The sequence below is a fragment of the Athene cunicularia genome (assembly GCF_003259725.1).
Source record: "Athene cunicularia isolate RWA chromosome Z unlocalized genomic scaffold, athCun1 chrZ_part2, whole genome shotgun sequence".
NCBI classification, from domain to species: Eukaryota; Metazoa; Chordata; class Aves; order Strigiformes; family Strigidae; genus Athene; species Athene cunicularia.
In genome coordinates this window covers 18,931,554-18,958,038 of record NW_020799143.1, presented here as the reverse complement: position 1 = coordinate 18,958,038, position 26,485 = coordinate 18,931,554, and the positions used below count along the sequence as shown (strand labels likewise).

Sequence of the window (26,485 nt, the reverse complement as noted above, 5' to 3'; positions counted from 1 at the left end):
GGAACCACTGAAAAGGGCCTGGCTCCAACTTCTTTGCACTGTCCCTTCAGATACTTTTATGAATGTGTAACAAGGTAAAGTAATGTCCACATTAGAGCTCACAGCTGACTCCTCTAATCGTTAGTTACCAATTTGAGGCCATGAGTGGTTCACAGTGAAGAGATTTTTTTTTCTGAAATTCCCTTCTAGAACATTTTAATCAAGTTGCAGCATTAAAAGCAGAACTCCATTTCCCCATGTCCCAGGCTAGAAAACTTCAAGTTGTGAGGTCAAGTCACCATATGAATATAAAGAAAACTACCTAAAAGCTGAGCTATAGGCAAATACATTTTTTTTTTCTAGATTAATTCTATCTTTAAACGTTATCAAGAGTTGATGAAGGATATATTCTAGAGGGGTTTGGCCACTACAGAGAATTTATTTCTGACACTGCCCTGTAGAGTTCTGCTCTCTTACATCCAGACCCAAAGAGTTTTTGACTTGCTAGACAACCACAGCTATACCTATCATTGTCAATGGAATCCAAAGAGTCAAAAAGGTGATTTGTGTATGTTATTACCTTGCTTCAAAACATGCCCCACAACATTAAATCCTGCTGCCTAGGTACAAAGTTAGTTACACAGAACTGGAGACTTTTATTGCTTTGTGAACCTTCTTGCTGCAAGCTGGGCTGGTGAAAAGATACACCATTAGTTATAGTGATGAAAGGTAAAGACATGTACTCGTTGAAGCAACTGACATTTCTGACCAGGAATTCTGGGTTTAGTACTGGAGTTATATGAAACGTGTGACTTGAGGCATAGCACAGTAATTCATAAAGGTCTGTTGTGGGTCACGTTCACACACATCTGGTCACCAAGAATGTATTATTATAGCTATTTTTATATCTATATGTATTAAGGTAATCAGTTAATGACTTCCATGGGTCTATTTTCTCTGTCTAAGTATCCACATCATTCTGAAGGAGCAGGTAGTGCTAAATTAGAATATTTGAAGTGTCTCCCAGGAAATTTAAATTGTTTTTTCTACCTAGACAAAATCACCCCATCTTATTCCTCCCTTCAGTGTTCACTGGCCTCAATAAATAGTACATGGCCAATTATGGACTCCCACAGGCTCTGTTTGAACATTACAGTGCTTCTCAGATACTTGGTCCAAGTTAGTGCTCCAGAAAAATGTTGTCACTGTGTCAGGATGAAACCTGAATTTCATACAGCCTAATTCTCTTGGGAAGCTTTATTTTCCTGGGGAAAAAAAATCTGGGAGATAAACTAGAAGAATGGTATTCTGCATTATCACTAGTCCCCACTGGAAATCAGGAATAAAATCAGCTGAGATCCACCACAAAGCATATCCACAGAGTCTGGGCTCCATCAGGAAGAGTATATTAAGCCATAATGAAGTCCAGTTTATTCAAAATCAAAATTTAGTAAGAAGAACAGAATGTGGTGGAAGAAATATTTTGAAGTCATCTTTCATCATTTGCAAAAGTAACTTCAAAGATGTAGTATTACAGTGTATTTTGGAATAGTGGAAATAAGAGAAACAGAAAAAGTCATATGCACCCATGACACCTTAAGTGTGAAAAGGTGAGTGAAAACTCATTAGTTTTCATTAGATTCACCTGATGTTTTCTTTGCATACTTTAAAATTTTACCTTTGCTTTAGATATGTCATTTCTCATAACATTGTATGTAACTTGTTCATGTATATCAGTACTAACATTCTGTGAAATGGTGTTGAAACAATGTGTAAACCCTCTAAAATATAAAATTAAAAAAAGATATACCATTTTTATTAAACTTTTACAAAAACATTATGAATAGGAATTGCCTTTTATTAAATTATTTAATATTAATAACAAGCAACCTATATAAAATTCAGGTGAAATTATCAAGGATTATATATGAAAAAAACCTCAGAATTGGATTAAATGGAATTAAGTATCTTACATAAAGCAATTACTGCATTTAAAAATAAACTAGTATTTTAATAGGGATCTTGTTTTACCCTCTTGACATATTTTCTTTTAGTGTCACCTCATATCTCATTATTTAGTTTCTTTGTGCTGGAAAAATTTAAGCAGAAGGTACAAGGATACATGACTTCTCTCTTCTTCCCTTTACCCTCATAAAAGTATCCCAGGTAAAACCCTTCAGTGAAGTAATTCTAAATAGTTTGAGACATCTTTATCAGAAGATAAAAGTATGAGTCTTCTACATTCTGTATAGACTGCTTAAGATTTTGAAGAAAATGAAAACCCCTGGCTAGTTATACTATATAAGAAAATAGTTATTCACTTCTTGAGACAAAAGAGACTTGAATCTTTCAGAGTATCTTCCTGGACTGTGGACAGTTAGTATTTGGACATACCTATGGCAAGGTGTGTGACAGTCACCTTCTTGCTTCTTTGTCTCCCTTGAGAGTTTCCTGCTCTGCTTGGTTTCTGTAGATCACTGTTTCTGAGGCTACTTTGGAGTTCACTTTAAGGCACCTAGCTAAAGATCTGCAAGGGTTTTTAGGCTGCAATCTAGGAAATACAATGCCCTAGAGTAATGTATTTCAACATCTACCATCCTTATTGACTTTCTGGATTTTGTCCTGGATTTTTCCTGAGGTCTTTTCTTGTCTGGAGGTGTGCCTTTGGATACAGATAAACCTGTGAGCTGTTTCCTGATTTACCATAATTTCAAATGTTTCGCAGGTACAAATCATACCATGAAAGTATGGTAGGATGTTCACAGGGAGGAGCTGGGAACTGTGTACTGCAGGTATTTCCCTGGTCTCACTGAGACCTCTAGTAGGTCTTCAAGATTGAAGTGTCTCACTGGACATCTTAAAAATTTCTGTCATATACTTACTCCACCAGTGAACTTGGGTTGTGTCCCAAGACTAATTTTTAAAGCATCTTTTAAGAGCAGCATTTTTATTCCTCAATGTAAATAATAAATATCAATTATAGTGTTGTCAGAAAAGCTCCCTTAAGTTTTAAAGGGAGTTTGTAGTAAGAATCTGTTTTCAAATTCAGTGTACTTAATTTGAAATTATAGTATAAATTTTTATATTTTTTTTTACAATTGCTTACCACATCCCATAAGGTAATGATTAAAATTTGAAAGCTTTAAAAGATAAAATAAATGCTCAAGAAAGATATGGAACAGTTTAACCAAGTGTTGTGGTCTCTGGCTGCCTCATTTTCCTCTACCCTGTCTTTCCTTGAGTCTTCATTCTCAAAGCCTGTTCTTCCTCAAGACCAACTATTTCTGTCAGCCTTAAATTTTGACAAGCCTCATCTAAATCAGGGGAGTGTTTTAATTGGGTAATTCAAATAAAATCTGCATGTATATTGCCAAAATTTTTACTCTGCCTTCAAAACCCTTTTAGTTATAATGTCACAAAAGCATTGTGAGAAATTGCTATGGCACCAGTAAAATTATGAGGATAAAAATTCCCTTGGTTTCCATGGGTGCAGATCTTTAGACAAGGGGCCTGATTCTACAGACTATCTGATATTTGAATAGCTCCACTGAATTTGGTTATATTCTGCACATGTGAGAAATTATGCTCATACTTAAATGTTTACAAGATGGGGGGGCCTGAATTTTAAGAGCAGAAGTTCAAAGAAAATGTAATAAACAAAGAACACATTTCCATGATCTGCCTAGAAGTTCCTACAAAGTACTGAGTATCCTCAGCTCTTATTAACTTCAATAGAAGTTGAAGACAAGTGATATGAAGCAAGATTAGGGCTCAAAATTCTATCTAATATGCATTTCTTTTTGACAGCAACAAAAAAGATGACTGATACAGTCTGTTCAGCTCAGTGTGAAACCCAAATCTGGTTTTGTCTCTTTACAAACAACCGTCTCATTGTTTCCAAAGGTCATTTAAAATATAATTATTTAATAATGAAATGACTATTATTATTATTATATTATAATGATTCCAAAGTTAGTCTTCACATACCACAGAAAATAGATCCCAAGAATATTTAGAAAATTTTAAATTTTCAGATCCTTAAAAAAAACCCACCCTTGCATTCGTATCTGAGGGAAAAGAAAAAAATATAAATGTATGTATACACATGTGTATATCTGTGCACACATATTTGTATCTGTATGCATTTAATTATATAGATGCATTTTTTTATTTCTCTTTACCTTTACTTTTTCTATGATTAAATATATACAAGGCTTCCCATCATAAAGGACTATTCAATTACAAGTTTCATGAATCTAGTATTTGTCAACGTCTTAGTTTTCTTTAAATTACTAGGGTTACCTAGGCTGAAATTAGATTCTCAACGCTCTATCTACTTCAGTTTCAGGTCATTTTCAAAATCAGAATGGGCCTATTTTCTATACCTAATTTGCATGCAAACAAAATCCTATGGGAACAGCTGAACTCAGAAAAAATCACTTCCAAATTGCAGAAATTATCCTTATTATCATTATTATTGCTGTCATTTACACACCCATCAATGTGTAATCTGGAAGTAGTTTAAATGGTTGAAAATGTGAGAAACTGACATTAAGTAAATAGGATAATCAAATACTTAATGTTAAATCCCCACGCACATGCCTACACATACAAGTACACACACACACACACACACACACACACACACACACAGACTTTAAAAGTAAGAAAATGAAAAAGAGATTATCATTGTATTAAATTCCAGAAACTGTGGTTAGGGAAAATCTAGGAACAAGAGATGTATACAGTACTACTGACTTTAAAAGTGACCAAATTCAATCTTAAATAGATATATAGTAGGAGGTAATTCCAAAGTTGAAGGACACAGAAATGATACAGCTCTGCTTTTGCCAGCTTGCAAAGAGAAAGAATGTAAACACTTCTGAGGAATGGACACAGTATAACCTAAAGAAAGCATGGGCCTTAATTAGTCAACTTCTATGAAACTGTGCTTCATAGATTGTAGTGGAAATTATGAGTTGCACAAGAACAAATAGACAGATACTGTAAAATGCTGAAATACTGCCACATCTTCACCTCAGAGGCAATTATTTGATTACTGGATTAGTCAGAAATTCCTCACACCATTTGAGTCTAGATCCATAGTAGAAGCATTTTGGAGAAGCCCCACAGAGATGTAACCAAGCAGTCCAGATGATGTTGTTTCTATTTCTCAGGAAAATGTGGATGATCTTTGGCCATCACATATTTAAATAAGATATTTGAATGCTTGCACAATCTGGTTTTCTAACTGTAATATGAACTACGTTCAAATTCCCCGATACTTTTGCTGTCACTCAGTATCATGTCTGTTATATTCATTATTTACCCATTACAGATGTATGAAACAACTTGCTTTTTATCTATAAAAAAAATATTTTCTACATTTATAGTGATCACAAAGACAACATATGAGACATGATAGAGGAGAAAGGTGGTGTATGGCGTTACGCCAGTAGTGAAGAACTACATCTCATTAGTTTTCAGGTAACTTTAATCAAATCATAAACATAGTGCAGAATAGTCCAGACCCCTCGCAAAAAGGACTGTTCTGAAAAATGATGAGACAGAACCAGGTGTCTTGGGTTTTTTTCGTATCTTTGACCAAATTTTCTTATGCATTTCTCAATATGTAATGCTATACGTTTTGAGACATACTATGTTCTCTACCAAAAATTGTTATGTTTTATAAAATGAAGAATGAAAATTAGGTGAAAATATGCGATGCAGCAAAAATCAGGTGGTAAAACTCTTGTCTAGGGTTGTATAAGGGATCTTCCCCTTAGCACAATACTCTCCTGCACAGAAAACCTATGCAGGAGGCTTCTGCAGACAGAGACAGCAGAGAGGAATCTTGCAGATAGACTGCTTACCTCACTATGTAAGTTGTCTGAAATTTTATGTCCTCTGCAAAATTAAAATTACTTGTGGATTTACTAAGTTTACTTAGCTAAAAGAAGTGATAACACCAGTGAAAAGGCTGTGGTAGAACATTTAGATATCTTTAGACTTTTTTAAAAACTGGGTATCTTCATTGCCCTTGATAACACAATCTAAAGACAGGTCTTTATCCTGACTGTTGAGAAATAGCCTAGTGGGGAACCCATATGCTTGTTCATTCACATTTGCTCAGTGAAGTGGCAGTGATGTCTATATCTATACATAAGTCCCACTCTGACTATTTAGACTGTGGAGCAACTACATGCAGAGAATCTATTCTCTCTCTGCATTATGTTTTTGTTTTTGAAGTCAAAATGGCCCAAACCCTAAATGCAGTCTTGCAGTGGTTTAGAGTTTGACTTTATTTGACCGTACTTTCATAATGCAAACTTTTTACTCTTTCTCTTAAATGTTAATGACATCTGCAGTCAGACATTTATTAGTAAATTTCAGGGTGCAGAACATCTTCCGTGTTAAAAATTAATCTTGCAGGACATATTATATTTTATTTTAATTGATGGTTAATATTTATGAAACTGACAGTTTAAATAGGACAGCCTGGAGCCTGTTTCTGGATCTGGAGGTTTGAAAGCTGAATCATACTGAAAAATTCCCACTGTATTTTGCATGTTTTGTGGAAGAGAGTGAACTTTATTACAAGGCAGGAAATAATTTATTTTTGGCACAATTTTGGTAAACAGAAGTTATTGTAATGAAATTCCCTGGCTGTCTTGCATATTCCCAATCAATGACTGATGGTGGCTAAGTTAATTTCTTGTGAATTTCTTTTTTGGCCCAGAGGAGTTTGTCCCAGCAGGGAACACTTGAAGAACAAGGCCTTTCTCCTATTACTTGCAGCAGCATCTCTGGAGACCCCGTGTGTTACAGTACCTTGCTTTAACAGTGAAAGACTTGAAGAAATGCTCATTCAGCTTTGTAGGCAGAGACCCCCATGGATATAATTTGGACTATAATTAGTAGCTGCAATGTTCAGGCTCCATTACCCAGTACAATTCCACCCTACAGTTACAGTCTTCTCTGACTTTCAGATTCACTTCAAGTCAATTGTCTTCTATCTTCCACATGCTCTGTTTTAGTGAACGGGCTTTAATTTTTGCCCGCAATGTACAAATGTCACTAGGCAATATTCTTGGATTTAAAAGTAAATTTAATCCATTTGAAAAAAACCCAAAACCAACAGGTACAATTATGACACTAATTCCAGCTCTGACAAAGTATTAAATGAGATCTTTAGAGATAATGTTGACATTCAGGGGCAAATTCAAACCTTATTACATAGAGGTAATTGAGGGCATAATTTTGTCCTTAGGACTATACTCTCCCTGAAGTTCCCAGTGATTTTAATATGATTATATGTATAAATTGATCAAGGATATATTAATACAAAACAAAAAAACATTTTAATAGGAAATTTTGTGGGTTTGTCTCACGCTTAATTTAAAAATAAATATCTAAAAATTTTCTCTTTGTTATTTTAGTCCTACTTTTAAAGCATGTTTGTTTGTTCTTTTTTGTTTTTAAATTCTGTAAGTATTGGAATTAAATATACACTTTCATATATTAATCAGGGAAAAGAAGTTAACAAATTTAAAAGTGGAAAAGAACAGATGTGAAAGATTTCTCGGACACAGCTCTGTACCATGAAGATTAAATAGAACTAAAGAGAGAACACTTTTTTTTTTTTTTTTCCTTTAACTGAGGTCAGTATTAAAAGCCACTTTTCAAGATCTTTTAGAACATTCTACTTTAAGAAATTTTCTATTTTAAGAGAAGAATATTGTACTGCAAGGTCCAGGCTCAATTAAAATGATTTTTTGGCTTTTCTGTGCAATTCTGTTTAATCTCTGTGGCACTGTGCTGACCTGTATAGAGAAAGATGGGAAAGCTACCTCTTAGCTTCCACGTCTATTCCTGTAACACAGCCTCAGCAGTCAGTTTCTAACAGCTCCTCTGACAGGAAGACCTCTTACAGAATACTTTATCATTTAATAGCCAAAATAGGAAAGAAGAAAGGATATTCCCTCAGTCTGAACCTCACCGTGACAGTTCTGAGTGGTGCCTACACTGATGTCCTCAGCATTAGAAAGAAGGACTTTAAGAGGAAAGTAAATCCAAAACATAACTTCATTATTCAAAGGAAGTTCCTATAGGACTGCCCTGTTCTAGATTATATTGTTATGGATGCTTGCATATAAATAACAACTTTCTGAATCAAATTATTTTCTTTTAATGTTTTCTGTGAAGTTACTGTTGCAATAACTCCACGAATCTCAAAAGTGGACTGGCTGTATAAAAATATAAACTCTACTTGAGGAAATTTGGGCTAATTAAGTTATGTTGAAGAGGGTGGCCACTCTGAAACTACTTTTACAGGACTCAGAACTCGAAGGGTTCTTCTGAGCCATCCAACTCTGCCTCCTGTTATTACAGAGTATTCTAATACTCAATGGTCTGAGATTTTATGGTACAGACTTTTTTCCACTGTATTGAACAAATTCATAGCCAGCCACCTCTTTTACTTGTGACTCATAAGCCCTGCTATACTAGTCTACTCTAAGATGGTATCTTTCCATTCACTTGATCTTCATTACTTTCCCCAAATTTCCAGTGAAGTTGTTATTAAACAGTAGAAGAATGTATCTATGATCATTATTAAGAATATTTCAGATGAGTCTCACCAACTTCTTTTGCTGTGATGTTAGTTTTAATATCTTTACAGAGAATATGTTACCCATATCATTCTAAAATCAATCACATTTGCACCCTTCACAGCAACATACTGAGGTTGGTTTCAGATGATTGGATCCCAATTTATTGTAGAAATATTGGTAGCTAGTACCATTACTTTGAACTTGCTATTATAGATTTTAATTCTTTTTATCCTTTTGGCTCCAGTCTTCAGGATAATCTAAACCTTTTTATGTTCTATTCTGGACACATCCTGTACACATTGCACAATTTTCAGATTTGCACTTTTTTTTTTTTTTTTTTTTTTATTTTAAAATGGTTGTCTCAAGCTTCAACCTTGAGTATCATCACTAAGAAGCTTCTTTGAGCAAATATCTGCCTTTTGGGGCAGTATAATTGCTTAGATAAGTTCTTTCCAGGTTTTCTACTAAAGCCCATTTTTCCCATTTCATTAACAATTCTGCTTCTGATGCTTTTTTAAATGCTTAACCAAACCTAAGCAGCTTATATGTACTAGAACCCTATTGTCTACAAGACAAGATGTCAAAGCAAAATATCAAGTTAATACAGCAGAATTTATCTACCTAATTCATATAAAAGTTTACTTCCCCCCACCCTCTAAGTCTTTGATCAACTTTCCCTCAGCATTTGCATAAATCTCTGAAGAGTTTTGGGATTGTGTTAACAGGCTTGTATCTTTCTGGATCTTTTATTTCTTAACCATAGGTATTACAGTTTTTTTCTTGGTACATTATTCTAACCGTTTAGCTTAATCAAAATAATTTGCTATCTGACAGTCATATGCTAATTATTGGTGATCCAGTGATGTAACTTCAAACTTGCTCACACCTGAATGTATTAAATTCCTTGAGATTTTCTTTGAATTCTATCATAGTATCTCCTATTTTCAAAGAACGTTTCACTTGCCAGCCCACCTTTCTTTTTCCTCTTCTCCATGCTGTGATGTTTTCTGAAAACTAAGGCAATTTCTAATATATTTTATATAAAAATTTTAAATATAAATATACAATCATATTTTATATTAAACTTTTAAATTTTATATTTAGCTGGGGCATTACAAAACATATTCCTCTGATTTTTGAGAATATATATTTAATCTCTACCACATTCTCAACATATAGCACCATCTTCCTGAAGAACATTTTGCTTTTGCATGAATAGAATTTTTAAAACATGTATGAGTTCCGCTTTTCATAATTCTTTCCTATAATTCTTGAATTTTAACACACAACCTTCTTTCTGCTCTTTTCTCCTATGCCATTTTATTGGTTCCTTTCTCTTTTAAAAAGTTTACAGTATCACTTCAGTTAAGTGATTCGTTTGTGAAGAGATCAAGACACTTTTCCTATACTTTTTTTTTTTTTTTTTTTTTTTTTTTTTTTTAAAATTCCAGATATTTTTGCAGTTTCAATTTAAATAAATGTTGACTTAACTTTATGTTCAAATATTTAACTCAGACTCATTAATTCTGCAGAACTAATGCTACTCAGTAGAACAATAGTAATGGTGTTGGTGTTTATTGAACACTGACTTTTAACTGTTATGAATAGACATGTCAAATGTCATTTCCAAAGATTTCCAAATTCATAAATGTTACATGTACCATATAATCCATCTTTCTAAGGAAAAAATTATTTGCCTCCTCCTCTCAGAGCACTAGGGCTGACAACAGAAGCTCATTATGCCTTCACCCAAAACTATCATAGTTACCTTTAACAGAGACTTGCACAGTCAGCTGCCACAAAAGATAGGAAGCTTGGCACTGCATAGATAAATCTCTGTCCAGCTCACAACATTTAGGATACAAGTAAAAAATAATAATGAACAATTAGAATAAAAATGTTCTTAATGTAAAATTACTCTGAGAACTAATGTTGGGAAGTCCCTTTTCTGAGAGAAGAAGCATTTATTGAAAATGATTGGGTTCAGCCACCAGCCTACTGTGTTACTGTCTTTAAGACAGAGGATTCCTTCCCTGAGCTGAGAGTGATTATCATTTTATACCCAAAAACATTGACTTTAATTTACTCTATGCAATGAAAACTCTCATAAATTATAAAATTTATTTGATTATCTCCTTCAGCAGTGAGTTGCTCTTCAAATTATTCAGATCATGTGTATTAGTTCATTTATTTAATTTGTTCATGGCCACCAACATAAGAAGGACATGGACATGCTCAGCCAAGTTCAAAGGAGGTCTACAAGGACGATCAGGGAGCTGGAGCACCTCCTTTATGAGCACATGCTGAGAGACTTGGAGTTGTTCATTGCAGAGAAGAAAGGGCTCCAGGTAGACCTTATAGCAGGCTTCCAGGACTCAAAGGGGGCCTAAAGGAAAGATGGGGAGGGACTTTTTATTGGGGACTGTAGTGATAGAATGATGGGTAATGGTTTTAAACTGAAAGAAGCTAGATTTAGATTAGATATAAGGAAAAAATTCTTTACTATAAGGGTGGTGAGACACTGAGACACGGAACAGGTTGCTGTCCTGATCCAGTATCGGGGAGGGTTCTTAGACGATCCCAAGAGTGAAATGAAGACACAAACGAGGTCACATGCTGTACAACCTTGGAAATGTTGCTCTCTGTAACAACTGATAAGAGCGATAGGACAGAGAGGAAAAGAAAGGAAAAAGTCAGAATCCCTAAGCAAGAGAACTGCAGAGATGCAACTAATTACCACCACCAGGGATCCAGCAATGTTCCATCAGCTTGTTCCTGGTGCTGCTGATGATGTTCCACACTCCTGTCTCCGCCAAAGTCCCAGGCATCCATTAACAAGCCACAGGCTACAAGCAACCAGCAACAAGCATCTTCTGAGAGGAGTACTGTAAGAGTTGTTCAGAAGATCAGTATTGTCTCAACACTGTCATCAGGGACATGGACAGTGAGGTACCTGACAACGGCTTGCTTGGCCTTGCTGATCCCTGGAGTGGAATGTGGTGCAAAGGCTCCAGGAGGCAGAACTTTGTGGCACGGCGAGTGCTGTGCAGTTCTCCTGAGCACTGACCCGTGTGGTGCAGGCAGTGCTGGCTGTTCTGCGGTGCCTGAGCCGCGCAGTACAAAGAGTGCTGTGCTGTTGTTCGGTACCTGGGCCCAGCCAGAGCTGTTAGAGATAACCACATAGCTACTGTCAAAAAAGATGGATTGCAACGGTTGCCATAATATCGATGAAGAAATCATGAACCTTAGACAAACCTTGCTTCATTATAATACCAAAACACACCTCCTGGTGGAAGGCTGCCCGCCTCCAAGACTGACCATGCCTCAGACACTCCCCCTGCACATGTGCCATGGCCTCGCTCGAGAAAGGCAGAGACCCCTGAGGCGGAGGTGGAGCAAGGTGTGTTACTGAGCATAAAGGGATGACTGGACAACGAAAATTGGAAGCTTCCCCACCAAGGATCACGACGATCGACAACGCAGCATCAGCTGGACCTGGGACCGTTAGGATGTCATGAGATCAGCGGTGGTAGCTATTATCTCTCTTCCCTCTCTCTCTAAAACTTTACTTCTCTTCTCTCTTTCACCCATCTTTATTGTGTGCCATTTCAAGGGCAACACAATAAAGTTTCACTGTTTTATTACTGCTATCCCCTTTGGTATTGGTCACCTTAATTTTGCACTTTCGAGATCATAGCAAATGAACCATCACAAGTCCACTGAGTGGACCATGACATTAAATTGGCATCATGGACAGGATCCTGAGAGACAGGGGGGTGCAGGTTGTGTGTGGTCTGTAACAGGGGAAGAATGTTTCGTTCCAGCCGCACCTGGCCCTACACCTGAAAGGGTGAGAGGTGTCCGGAAGGCAAGGGGGGCAACTTGAGATTCCTGCACACTACACACGCCTCAGTGTATTGCACCCCAAACTCGAATTGAGGGCTCTATCAGGATCAAGTGCAAGGATCTCTTAGTGCAAAAGTGGGAACTGTCCTCAATAGATGAGGCTGACTATCCAGGGAAGTTAAAATGACAAGCCGAGGTGTGTAACTAAGTTTTGACTCCCCGTGGTAGATTTTGGTCCCTTCAGCCACTCGGGGAAGAGAAGGACGACGCAGCAGCTGTTGCGTGTGTGATGTAACTAAGTTTGACCTCCCCAAAATGAGTATGGCCTTTCGTAATAAGAATGACTGAAAAAGATGGTTATCAAAACTCCCCATTAGTAAAAAATCTTGACTCGTTCTATGCACTCTTGGCAAAGTTTGGAGCTCAACCCTCCCCATCCGGGTAGGAGTGGGCTCGAGACAATTGGGCAAATTTGCAGAGTGTAACAGACCGAGTGACTTCCATATATAATGAGACTAGATTATGATCAGGTAAAGGCAAAGTGATAATCTGTGCAGTTCTTGAAGCCAGCCTGGTCGTAGTAATTGAAGACCGTAGCCATGAAAAACAAATCATAGAATCCCTTGAAAATTTGATACAACTTTTGCAAAGAACAATAACCTAGAAGAGCAGTTAGCAGAAAAGGTAGAGTAGTTAGCAGAGAAAGAGAGAGCAATGTGCTTGTACAAACAGCAGAAAGAGGAAAAGGAGGAAGAAAATCTCTGCCTGAAAGATGCCTTAAGAGAAGAATTTTCAGTCTGCTGAATCACTGAGTGAGATAGAAATGAAGATAGAAGAGATAGGTATTCGGCAAATAAGTCAAATATATCCCCAAAAGGAACTAAAAGAAGCAAGGAAACGCTTCAGGGAGAATCCACAAGTGAGGCCTTTGATTAAAGCAGAATATGCTTATATAAATGATGAGGATAACGACCCACATATTACAGCTAAAGAGATACCATATACTCCCACTGAATTAGCCAAAATGAAAAGTGAATATGGACGCCTTCCGAAAGAATCTGAAACAGAGTCTATGTGGCGTGTATCTTTAACTGGAGGGGACCAAATTCAGTTAACTGAAAAGGAAGCTTCCCCACCAAGGACCACGACGATCGACGACGCAGCATCAGCTGGACCCGGGACTGTTAGGACGTCATGAAATCAGCAGCGGTAGCTATAACCTCTCTCTCCCCTCTCTCTCTAAAACTTTACTTTACTTCTCTCCTCTCTTTCACCCACCTCTATCGCGTGCTGCTTCACGGGCAACACAATCAAGTTTCACTGTTTTATTACTGCTATCACCTTTGGTGTTGTTCACCTTAATTTTACACTTTCAAGATGTAGCAAATGAACTATCGTGAGTCCACCGAGTGGACTGTGACAAGTATGCAGTCCATCCTTTTATAGTGCCAGTCTCCAAGATTTGTCCACCCATTTCCGCAGGGCTTGTTGTAACATGTGCTGCCCTGTGGTCCTCCATGCATGCTGGCGAGGGATTGACCTGCAATGCCTTCAGCCTCTGCACGTCTTCCTCGCCATGGTTTCCTCTCCACCTGGCTTGTGCGCAGGTGCAGCTTGATGGACACTGCCAAGGTTGCTGTTGTTATTCCAGACTCAGGAGGATGTCGTGGGTTCATTGGAGACTATTCATCTCCTTCAAGGCGTACTCCTTCACAACAACAGGATGCTGAGGCCAGGAAGTGGTGGTCGTGAAGCAGCAATGTTGAGACAGACAAACAGTCCCTTACATCACCCCATGGCTCAACATTGCTATCTTCGTGGTGGCGTGAAAGATAATGGTGCAGAGAGAGAGAGAGAGAGAAAGAGGCTAGAAATAGTGTGCAATACAATGACAAATAAAATTTCCCGCACATTTTCCATTGATAAACAGCTTTTTAACAATATCCTTAACAACTATGAACATCTTTGTCTAACAAGCATATATTCTTAACAATATTTTAGCAAATATAAACATTTTTATCTAACAAACATATAACCAATAACACCTTTAACAGATATATCATGTTTAAAACTAATTAACTTTATAAAACCAGAACATCTTATAAGCTAATTTTAGGGCTCAAGTGAATCAGCAGAAGAACGCAGTGGCAGTTTACGTAAATGACATTCACAGTGACAAAAAATGAGTGATAGAATAACAATTAGGCTAATAGCCCACAAGACAAAAAATGAAACATGAACTAAGACTAATCCGAAAACACGATCCATCTTTCCCGTGATTTTAACAAAATACCACCAAATAGTTGAGGCTCTGCCAGTCCATGCAGTCTGTTGCTCTGGTCTGCTGGGGTTGGGATCAGCATGTGTGGCAGGAAAATATCTTTCCACACCCCCTTTATCCTAAAGCGCATGCGTCATTTGAGCTTAGAAACTTCTATTCTAGATTTAAACCAAAATAAGCAAACAATACTACTATTCATAACAATATTAACAATATTCTAGACAAACATATAAAAAGGTACTAATAAAAGGTAACAATAGCACTTAACCATACATACTCAAACAAGATGCGTCCCAGACCGGGCCAAGGGAGGTGCTCTTGGTCTCTGGGGACAGGGAGGGGAAAAAGTTGGCTATTTACACGAACAGGTACAAGTATAAGATGGTTTACATGGACACTTACAGGACAAATGCATACATATTACAAGGGAAAATATAGCAAGAGCAAGTAAAGCAACCACTATAAAATTAAGTATTAAAAGCTTATACATGATTGTCGTGGACTGCTGAGCCAAAGATGGTGGTCCGACTCACCTGAGTTGAGGGTTCATCTATGCAGCAGGAAAATGGATTTCCATGCCCCCAGTATGTGTTGTTTTAGGCCTAAAAGCATCTGTCCTAAATTTAAACAAAGACATATGTATACAAAAAAAAAATTTAAATGATTGATGTGGCAGCAGACTTTGATTGGCAAACAATACGAATCTGCTTTTACACCATCAGGTGAGGCAGTAGATACAAATTGCATGTTGGATACAAGATGTTGGATTAACTGAATAAAGCAAGGAATAATACAGGGTAAAAACATCAAGGCAGCAAATGCACATAACAGATAAAATAAAAGCTGCTGTACCTATGGTGCTCTGGGTAACCAAGACCATAAATCACCACTCCAGCCATTCCATGTTTGAACAGGGACGTGGGCCAGTTTCCGTCCGTGTCCGTGGTCAGTTGAAGGACTACTTCACCTACATCGTCTATTTCCAAATGACAATTAGAAACATTTAGTTTTCCGTATAATCCCCCCTCTTCTACTAGTAGATAGTCCAAAACCATGCGATGTTAAAGGACTGCAGTGTGCATCTGTTGAGATTGTTGAGTTAAAAGGTTTATAGCATTAACAGTTTTATTGGTAATATTTTCTAAGACTGCTTGTAGATGAATTATATGGTTCAAATTATAAACCAGTTCTCTTGCCCCGGATATAGGTTCATTTGGATTCCAAGTGGCAGGCCCATAATGCTCAATTATTCTTTCGGAAGGCCACTCATTTTTTCCCCACTTTTGAGTTCCACCAATTTTAAACTCAACAGATCGCTTTCTGCGGACAATCCTTTTGTTCTCTATCATCACATAGTCTTATTCCCAATTGAGGACCACATGACTCTGGAAGAAAGAAAACAGAGGTTGGATAATCCCTATATAACAAATCCCTGACCAGTTTGCTGGTAGTTGCTTGTAGGCAGTATGTCCACAAATCCAACAATGGCCTTTTTGGGCTTTGGCACCTTTAGCAAATGGTCTGACCGCAGTCTTTGGGATTTGAACTTGAGTTGTATTTCTATCTCCGAAGGGGCTGAAAAACTCTCTTAGCTGACCATTCGTCTGGGCAGTACAGTACCAGGCACCAGTGTCATTTTTCCAGTCACAAGCTTGATGATAAAAGTAGTCTTTCTGTAATTTGGCATGTACAGTTTCATTTTTGTTTGACCATAACCCATTAAATCCTTTGTTATGCCCATTTTCACTAAACCACATCCATATGTAAACACCTCTATTTTTGTTAACCAATTTATGTGTGAGTGTCCATTGACACCTGCTTTCCCCCACATTGACTCCTCCCTTCTGGGTGCAATTTAAACAATATTTACCCATAGTAGGAAATTGAATTGGCCATGTTCCACTATCATCCCAGGCGGTATTACTATTTTAGCTATAATTGCTTACAATTTGTGCTGGGGTGAGGGGTGTAGAGACCCACGGCCAGCTTGATAACCCTAGAGGTCCTCCACAGACCCAACAGTGACTAAGGTTTGGTTTATAGTTCTTGCTAACAAAACAAATTCATTATCCTCAAGGGGGTCATATGGGTTGGGGGGAGATAGGGGAATTAGTTTCCCTTTACTCTCATAGGTAAAGGCATAAAACACTATAATAAAAAATAACATACACATCCTAATCAAATTACACTAAAATCTGCATCTGCTTCACTTCTTCTGTGGGTGCGTCTGTGTCGCTTGCTTCCTCCTAAAACAAACTTGCTTCTCGGGTTAGAAAGAGGGAACAATCCATCTAGTGTGAATCTTATGAGTTTTCCCACAGGCATATTTTTCCTTCCAGGTGTAATTATTAAGGGTTGTGTCCAACATCAGTGGCACTTTGCCCACTGTGGGGAGTTCAACAAAGACAGGTTATCCTGGGAAATGAGATGGATTGCTGGCATGGTCGGGACCATGTGGGGCTGGCATGATTGCTGGAGGTTTAGGACAGAATGATGTGATCTTTGGGCATCCATTTACCCCCCAGTAACTGTTGACACTGGTCACTGCATCCCACACTCGCTTCGCCCATCCTGGCTTATGCAGTTTGAGGAAGCGTTTTAGTAGACCATTTGTTTTTTCCACAATTCCATTTGCTTATGGGTAATACAGAGTATAAAACACCCACGAAATTCCCTCCTGGGCTGCCCACTCTTGGACCACTTTGGCTGTGAAATGTGAGCCATTATCTGATTGGATTGACTGTGGTTTGGGGAAAATTCCAAACCATTCTTTCAGAGCTTTTACTGTGTTTTCTCCTGTTGCCTTAGCACATGCTTTAGCTTGGACTAGACCAGATACTATCTCTACGCCTACCAATATATAGTGCCTTCCGTCTGACTTTGGAAAGGGACCGATGTAATCAATTTGCCAGGCCTCCCATAGGCCTTTTCCTTAAGTGCAGGGGGTCACTCTCCAGTGGGTGTCCAGACAGACATGACATTGTTCACAAGAAGATGCACAAGTTTTACATTCTTCCCTGGTAACTGGCCACCCTAGGGCTTGCACCTCAAAATAGAGGTCCTTAACTCCTGAATGTTTCTGTTGTACATGTATCCATTCTAACAGACTTTCCCAATTTTCTGATATCTGGTGCTCTGTAAGGGAGCCAGCCAGGCTAGTTCATCCACCTCAGCATTCCATCAGCTCACTGGGATATCATCTTGTTAATGAGATGCTACCCATGCTACTGCAAATTTCCCTTGTCTGGCAATGGTAAGGATATCTTGCCATTTTTCCTTTTGCCATACAGGTATTCTATTGATTTCCCATCCATTTTGTTCCCAAAACGGAAGCCAATCAGTGCAACCTTTGAACGCAGCGTAAGAGTCAGTATAGATATAGACAGAAGAAGCAGATTGACCCTCATGTTGGAAAACACTCCACACAGCAATTAATTCTCCTACTTGTGCACTATCTTCTCCTTTGGTAATGATCTGTTCCTTGGTGTCTACCCGAAGTGCCACAGATCAGTATTTCCAAATTTTTCCCTCTCACTTTGATGAGGCATCCATAAACCAGACATTTTGCAATTGTCCAGAAAACGGAGGAGCTACTTGTATTACAGACAAAAGCTCAGGTGTTTCCCTACTCGGGTCTATCTCATCTTGTATATTTAACACTTTTGTGGCTCCTTCAGTTACAGAAGATTTCACAATAGTGTTCTATTTGTGCATACCATTTTTGCACGGAGGGTCTCTGGGCCACCCCATCAGGGGGTGGAGTTCCTGCCAAAACTGTTTTGATCACTTTAAATGGGCCTCTGAGAATTATAGATTGTAGCCGGATGGTGCATTTGGCTTCTCTTAGAGCTAGACTACAAATAGACCCTTTTCCCAAGTTGTGTACCTTTTTTCAGCATCTTTAAAGCTACAGGAATAAAAACCAATGGGCCTAACAGGACCCTCTGGACCCTTTTGCCACAAGTCGATGGACAGTCCAGTCTTGGCAAACCCCCACTCAGTTTGAACTGGCTCTGTCTGGTGAATTGGACCCAGGGCTTGGTAGGCAGTCGCTTCAAACACCAGCAGTTGTAAAGCCTCGTCATGTACCTGAGTCCATTCCCACTGAGCTCTCTTTCTTAATAAATCATATAAGGGCCTAGCAATAATTGAAAAGTCAGGAATGTGTTTCCTCCAAAACACAAGCAACCTTATTACATGTGGCAAGTCTTCCTTTGACCCTGGCATTTTGATCTGATCTAGAGAGGAGAGAGTATACAGTGGGATACATGTCATGCCTCCTTTCCACCAGATCCCTAAAAATTTTACCTCACTTGAAGGGGTCTGCATTTTCTCAGGTGGGATTGTCAACACTATGCTTTCTAGATGGGTGATGTCCTTCTGAGTTTCTCTGACTTCTTCTACCTGGCTCCCTTCTATTAGTAGATCATCTATAAATTGATAAATCTTCACCTCTGCTTTTCTGGGGATTGTTTCCAGCTCTTGTGCTAGAACATGGTGAGCTAGCGTGGGAGAATGTTTATATCCCTGAGGGAGTCATGTAAAAATGTACTGTTGTCCTTCCCAGATGAAGGCAAAGCAATCCTGGCCTTCAGGTTGTAAAGGGACCATGAAAAATATATCTTTGACATCAATTGTAGCCATGACAGGGTGGGATTGTTCCTGAATGGTTGCTATCAATTCAGCAATGTTTGGTACAGCAGCTGTTAGTGGACCTGTGTTGGCATTGAGTCTCCTATAATCTCTTGTCAATCTCTATTTGCTGTTAGGTTTTTGGACCAGTCATGCTGGAGAGTTGAGAGAGTGAGAGGGAACTACAACCCCCTGTTTTTTCAGATCCTTCAGAACTGGTGTAACTCCCTCCCTTGCTCCTATAGGCAATGGGTAGGGTTTAACATTTGTTAATTTTGAGGGAGGTAGGGTAGGTGCCGCTTGCAATAAATGCACCTCTGTGTCTGATTTTTCGGCCAATTGCCTGATCTGGGAGACACCAAAGACCACGAGTTCCCCTGGGTGTCCCTCCACTGCCTACCCTTCAAAACATCTATGACTAAGAGATTCATCTGGAAAGATCCTATGGCCACCGTAGGACTAGGTTGACTGGGTTTTCCTCTCCTGGTAACCAAGGTGTCACTGAAGTCATAGGTACTGACTGTGTTTTTCCCAGGGCATTTAGGACAATTAGATTTTTAGATGGAATCGAGATTCCACATATTTCTGCTTCAGTCTGTGTTAGTACAGTAATTTGTGCCGCAGTATCAATCAGAAATGTTACCAGTCTTTTCCTTGGTCCTACAGCAACAGTAATCAGTAAATCCCCTTTTGTGTTGCAGGTGAGTTGTCGTACAAACATCCATCCTCTTCATCCCCCCTCACCTTCAGGGAGTGGAGGGTCTAGTTTTCCGTCACCTTGTTTTCTCCAGTCAGCTCCTCCCCAAGGTCTATTAAGGGTGGAGCACTAGGGGTTAGCTTGAAAGTGACCCTTCACTCTGACCATTTCTTCACAAGTTGTTCTAATTTTTGAGTCATGAGTCCATCCATCAATTCCCAAGGAATGCTTTTCTGAAGTCCTAGTTTCCACAGTCCTTGTCGAGTTAGGGGCCTCTCTCTCCCAAAACTGTGACTCCGGGGTGACTCCAAGCCTTGGCCCTTCCTCATGGATGATTGCCGTCGAGTAATATTCTCTGTAGCCCACACAACCCTCAGTTCTTTGGGACGATCCACCAACAGGGCCATATTTTCTCCCCAAATTAATACATTCCTGGGCCACATCTCCCCATGTCCATACTTTCCTCCCTGGACGTTGCTGGTCAGGGGTCACTATCCCCTCCAAAGTGGCTGTCATTCTTTCTCCATTGGGAGTATTTTGAATCTTCCCTTGCAACTGAATGCCAATGAGTTTCAGGGAGTCAGGGAGTCCTCGTATCAGGGGAGTCCTCCTCTCTGGGTCCACAGGCATCATCATCGGGGAGCCTTGGTTGGGCTTGAGATCCTAATCATACATCACCTGGACACAGGCTGCCTTCTGCACACTTTCCACTGTACCTGTTATGGCAAGGGGATCTCCCCTCTCCAAGGGGTTCAGCTCTCCGTCCCAGTATGCAACTCTCTGAGTCAATGATCATGGGGATCAGTGGTTGACAGTGGTGAGAAACACACCCGGACACCAATATCCTTCTGCTTCTTTCTCAGACAACAAAATTCCTGCCCCTCCTGACAGAGACACTCTCCACACATATTCTGTCTCTGTTTCTTTTGCAGTCCTTGCAAAACCTTTTTTCAGCTTAGCCAATTCAGTTGCTGTAAATGGGACTTCTTTGGTGATAATCTGAGGATGTATATCACTATCATCCTCGTACACATACTCTGTTTTAACCAGCAGATACATATGGGGGAGGCTTTCTACAGTTTCTTTTGCCTTTTGCAAATCTCCTTGGGGGTAGATTTATTGTATACCCTTCTCCAAAAGCTTCACGTGTGCCTCTGCCAGTGTATCCATCTCCATCAAAAGTTGTTCCATCAACTCATCTTTCAATAATATATTTTGATTCCTTTCCTCCTCTAACAATTCTTTGGTGTCTTTCAGTTGGTTCTGCAGGGTCTGTAAGACCATCTGCAGTGAGTCTATTACAGCATCAGCTTGACTAGACTTCTCCTTTCTCTCTTCCATTGCAGCTGCCAGACTTGCTCCTAGCACTGCACGAATTATAGCATTTCCTTTTCCCTTCTTAATCTTAGCTTCCTTCTGCAATACCCTTATCCAATCCACCACACTCTGTGGTTGAAACCAGTGGCTTTTCACCCAATCTTGTCCCTGGACTGAGGGACAGGATCGGTGCTTCTCCAACAGATGATATAATTTATCTATTCCTTCAGCCTCTGACGGCACATCATCACAAGCATCGGCTGCCTTCTGGGCAGCCATTCTTTTCCCTTTTCCTAATGCAAAGGGGATTATCATCCTGAGAGAGTCACACCTTAATGTCAGATTTCCCCTGTTCTCTCCCAGGAGACCAGATCTGAACCTCACACAAAAACAAATCAAATGGGATTATTGTTTTGAGAGGGCCACACCTTGATATACAAGTTTTCCCTGTTTACTCTCAGGAGACCACACCTTAATGTTACACAAAGGGGTTTGTTTCATCCTGAAGTGGTTTGCATCCAACACAGCAAAGTAGTACAGCACTCTTGTCTCAAGGGATCCTGTCCGTGACGCCAATTTAAAATGTCCTGATCCAATATTGGGGAGGGTTCTTAAACAATCCCAAGAGTGAAATGAAGACACAAACGAGGTGACATGCTGTACAACCTTGGAAACTTTACTTTCTGTAACAACTGATAAGAGCGATAGGACAGAGAGGAAAAGAAAGGAATAAGTCAGAATCCCTAAGCAAGAAAACGGCAGAGATGCAACTAATTACCACCACCCGAGATCCAGCAATGATCCATCAGCTTGTTCCTGGTGCTGATGATGATGTTCCACACTCCTGGCTCCGCCAAAGTCCCAGGCATCCATTAACAAGCCACAGGCTACAAGCAACCAGCAACAAGAATCTTCTGAGAGGAGTACACGGTCCGTCCTTTTATAGTGCCTGTCCCCATGATTTGTCCGCCCATTTCCGCAGGGCTTGTTGTAATATGTGCCGCCCCATGGTCCTCTATGCACACATGCCCATGTGTCCATGGTGGTCATGCTGGCAAGGGGTCGACCTGCAATGCCTTCAGCCTCTGCACGTCTTCCTCACCATGGTTTCCTCTCCACCTGGCTTGCGCGCAGGTGCAGCTTGATGGATGCTGCCAAGGTTGCTGTTGTTGTTCCAGCCTTAGGAGGATATCATGGGTTCTTTGGAGACTATTTGTCTCCTTCAAGGCCTACTCCTTCACAACAACAGGATGCTGAGGCCAGGAAGTGGTGGTCATGAAGCAGCAATGTTGAGACAGACAAACAGTTCCTTACAGTTGCCCAGAGAAGCTGTGGCTGCCCCCTCCCTGGCAGTGTTCAAGGCCAGGCTGGACGGGGCTTGGAGCAACCTGGGCTAGTGGAAGGTGTCCCTGCCCATGGCAGGGGGGGGGGAGCTAGATGATCTTTGAGATCATTTCTAACCCAAACAGTTCTATGATTCTGTGATTTTTTTTTTTTTGTTCTAAGCCTACCAAGCAGTAGTTTCAAGTTAACAGCTTTGGTTATTTTTATGATAAAATTTGTTACATCAGAGGATAGTGTATATTTGCTGAATATGAGAAAATTTTTACACTACATCAGTATGTCTGGTTTGGATAATGCTGAGATATATGCTTTTTTACATTCTCAAATAAGGAAATGGATACTAACAGAAGTGTTTCTGAAAGTAATCTAGCAGTTCCCCAGACCAGATCTTGTTAACATCCCATGTTTCCAAATGTAATTCCACCTAGAACTTGTAGCCAAATATTCAAAGTACATCTAAGAAGTTAAATTGGTATTGAATTAATCAACAATTAAAAATACTGATCAGCTGGTGTTATCTCTGCTGATCAAAAAATCCTTCATGAGGATGGTATTTCTGGAAAAAAAAGAGACTGATTGTACATCATAAAAAAATAAGCAGTGAACAGATTAATAAAGTACTCAACTTTCACTGACAGAGTAAAAATATCAATACTAATCAAAGAACAGTTAATAGGTGAGGTGAATAGAGGTCTCTGATCAGCCAGCAGTCTATAAGTCTTTTGAAAATAATAATTATCTCTTGAACAAATCAGACTAATAAGAAATATCTTTTTAGATGATGCTAAATTAGGGATGATGAAGGTTGAAGATATTACTTATAGCGTTGCATCTGACTCAGGCTATTTATTGACAAGAACAAAATTTAGCAGTGGTCTAAACAACCTCCTTAAGAAAGCAAGAGCACTATGGAATTTTGTAATTTTTAAATAGCGGTTTGAGTCTAACCAACCACAAGGTGATATACAACACAAAAGAAAACAAGTACATAACTGCAGAGTCCATGGCTGTTATATAAAATAGCTTGGTAACTTTATGGATAAATTAAGCATCAGTTTGGAAAAGATATAAACTAGAGACCAGAAAAACATGGGACATATAATTTAAGTATCTATTACATTTTCACCTATAAAAATTATTTTAAGATTTGTAAAAGGGGGTTTGAATTTGATAATCTAAATAGTTTCAAAAGATGTAACCTCAGAACCTTTGATTATTTGGGGAACAGAATGTAAATAACACAGGTGTCTAAAAGTACAGTTTTGAGGCCTAGAAGCAGAACATGATCTTTTGTGTTACAGGAGCATGAAATTCACAAGGCACACAAAATCCAGAAATCTTGAATTTACATCACATATGCCAGGATGAGCTACAGGAACACACATTATGGACCGACACAATGAGAAATAAACTTGTTACAGCATAGTATGATTTATATTAAAATAAATATATATGTTCTACATGAGTGATTTATAAAAGGTAAAGAACTGCACTATCCCTGTGTATTTACAGTAGTGCCATCCCTGTACAGGAAGGAACCAACCTACACCTACAGACAGATGAACTGAATAAATTAATTGTTCTTTTCAAATGCTAATCTCCAGGTCAAATTCAGTCCTGATGCAGTAGTAAGTCATTCATTGAACATAAAGCCATCATGAAGAGCTGTAAGGGGAAAACTAGTACTGAGATGTTCACAATCTTTTGGCATTTAGTGGATGCAACAAACACATCACAGAGTAACATGAATCAAAGAAAGGACATGAACTGCTAGCAATGAAAGTTAGGAAGGAAATTAACAGGGTCAGAGAAAATAAGCACTCTGTGTCTCCAGATCGACTTTATTCCCAAACCATTCATAAATTTTAGTGTGTATGTCATATTGGAAATTATCTAAGGAAATTTGATAGCTGAATAGCTATTAGACTAAATTTGTTGTTTTCAAAATATAATTTTTTTTTTTTTTTTGGTTTTCCATGGCCACTGAATATAGAGCTAGTGTATTATTTCACAGAATCATAGAATCATCTCAGTTGGAAAACACCTTGTGGGACCCTTCCTTCCTTCCTTCCTTCCTTCCTTCCTTCTTGTAACAGAGAAAACACACGCCATCCATACTAATGGAGGCCGCTAAGCCAATGTTTTCCTTAATAGAAAAATCTGTTGGAAGGTCTATTAGTGATACTGGATGATATCTGAATCCCACTAAAGTTAATAGTGAAAGTAACTGGCTTCAGTGATATCCAGATTTCAACTGTTGTTTTTCATGGAATGGGTACTACTTGAAAAAGGGAACAGACACAGTTCTTCACAAAATTCTGGCATTAATACAATTGGTCTGGGGGAAAAAAAAAAAAAAAACAAAACAAAAAAAAACCACCAAAAAACCTAAACAAACATTCCAATGAAAAAGAAGCTAGAAAAACAACTAACATTCCCACATACTTTACTGTGTAGTTCAATTGTTATTGTAATTATCCTAAGTTAGTCCACAGTTTTAAAGAATTCAATGATTTTCATTCTGAACACAGCTCTGGTGATAATGCATCACTATTTACATTCCCATATGCCTGCTAGACTGTGCAAGATCAAAGCTGAGCAGAACTAGCCCTTCTCAATATTTTGTCACCGTCCTTTACCGTTATAGGCATGAAAATGGAAATTTTTCCCTGTCATGGAGAGATAATGTTGCTATGGTTATAATTCTATAAAGGTAAAGTAGATTTATCAAAATAATTGGAGGCATGATTCTCCATTAAGGTCAATGATTACAGAGACAGGCTGACATGAGATGAGTGAACTTTTAATTTGCTTTTTCCCCCTCATTCTTCCCTTCCTGTGAATGGATATTCAGCTGGGATATGCTGACAGAAGCCTGTCCTGGGAATGACATATTAAACCTTAGGTCTGAAATGTTAATGCATCAATTAATGGGACTATCTGAGGCTCTGGAGGCATGCACAAACTTACTGTTACGGGACCCTTCTCTAACTTAGGTAGCAGAGATGTAGAGATACATAGATCTAAAAGCATATTAAAAAAATTTCAGGGTTGTGTAATTTTTTGGTAGTGTATACTGTTGGTACTCAGTGGAGTTCATGCTTATGGATACCAATGGGGCTGACCAAGTTAATTAATTTGCTGGATTCCAATACACATTTACTTACAATATCTCTTAAAGAAAAAACAAAGTGAAAGGTACATGCTCACTAGTAATAATTTTCTTTAGGATTTTTGTTGACACCTAAAATGTGCAAACACTGCTGTCCTAACTTCTTTCTATTAGTTTTGTGTGTGTGCTAAACCATTATACAAGTAAACTGGTTTAGCAAAGTGACCAGTACTTCCCCACTGTAATATATTATTTTCAATGCAAATTTTAAGTATTTGTATTTAGATTTTATATACTAATGTCCATCTTGGGCACAATTATTCTTCCTTTTTTTCCCTATAAATAATGGTTAGATTTTTCTGAATGTGAGGTAACAGGAAAATGTACTGTTTTGTTCCTCTTAGAAATTGCCATGACTTATCTTTCTATTTTTTCCAAGCCATTCTGATATAAGAGTTTATCTCTAGGCATTGAGTGTGTCTTTAATGATGCCTGATAAAATTCCAAAATTCGAAAATTAAGGTGATTTGGCAGCTGGAAGGGGATACTTAACTTTGTGGTGTCTGGGTGCCAATAGCTGAAATAAGTTTCATGTATAGAAGTATTTTCTCCATGAACGCAAAAAAAAAAAAAAAAAAAAAAAAAAAAAAAAAAAAAAAAAAAAA

At 38.7% G+C, this 26,485-nt stretch overlaps 1 pseudogene; it reads right to left on the bottom strand.

Moving 5' to 3' along the window:
- Positions 1-20,202: 20,202 nt before the first annotated feature.
- Positions 20,203-21,763, bottom strand: LOC113489967 (annotated as a pseudogene).
- Positions 21,764-26,485: the final 4,722 nt, after the last annotated feature.